Source organism: Arachis hypogaea, chromosome 20, assembly GCF_003086295.3.
Source record: "Arachis hypogaea cultivar Tifrunner chromosome 20, arahy.Tifrunner.gnm2.J5K5, whole genome shotgun sequence".
In the NCBI taxonomy this organism is placed as follows: Eukaryota; Viridiplantae; Streptophyta; class Magnoliopsida; order Fabales; family Fabaceae; genus Arachis; species Arachis hypogaea.
The window spans coordinates 85,527,866-85,528,657 of record NC_092055.1 but is presented as its reverse complement, the minus strand read 5'-3'; the positions used below and the strand labels follow the sequence as shown (position 1 = coordinate 85,528,657).

At 41.3% G+C, this 792-nt stretch overlaps 1 non-coding gene across 1 annotated transcript; it reads left to right on the top strand.

The window, feature by feature from the left end:
* Positions 1 to 223: 223 nt before the first annotated feature.
* On the top strand, positions 224 to 331 carry LOC112788325 (small nucleolar RNA R71). The gene has a single exon (XR_003195693.1). It is a non-coding gene; the product is annotated as a small nucleolar RNA R71 (small nucleolar RNA).
* Positions 332 to 792: the final 461 nt, after the last annotated feature.

The window sequence follows — 792 nt, the reverse complement described above, 5'->3', positions numbered from 1 at the left end:
GAGTATCAATTTCAAGAAATACCTTCTTCATAGGCATCCCAGTACTCACAGGGTTCCTCTCAGAAGTGTACATGAACTAGTTATTAGCAACCATGTCAATGAGTTCTTGAGCTTCTGCAGGCGTTTTCTTTAGGTGAATGGATCCACCTGCAGAAGTATCCAATGACATCTTTGATAGCTCAGATAAACCATCAAAGAATATATCCAGGATGGTCCATTCTGAAAGCATGTCAGAAGGACACTTTTTGGTCAGCTGCTTGTATCTTTCCCAAGCTTCATAGAGGGATTCACCTTCTTTCTGTCTGAAGGTTTGAACATCCGCTCTAAGCTTGCTCAGCTTTTGAGGAGGAAAGAACTTGGCTAAGAAAGCCGTGACCAGCTTATCCCAAGAGTTCAGGCTGTCTTTGGGTTGAGAGTCCAACCATATTCTAGCTCTGTCTCTTATAGCAAAAGGGAAAAGCATGAGCCTGTAGACTTCAGGATCTACTCCATTAGTCTTAACAGTATCACAGATCTGCAAGAATTCAGTTAAGAACTGAAAAGGATCTTCAGATGGAAGTCCATGAAACTTGCAGTTCTGCTGCATCAGAGAAACTAGCTGAGGTTTCAGCTCAAAATTGTTTGCTCCAATGGTAGGAATGGAGATGCTTCTTCCATGTAAATTGGAATTAGGTGCAGTAAAGTCACCAAGCATTCTCCTTGCATTATTATTGTTGGTTTCGGCTGCCATCTCCTTTACTTGTTCGAAATTTTCAATAAGGTTGTCTCTGGATTGTTGTAATTTAGCTTCTC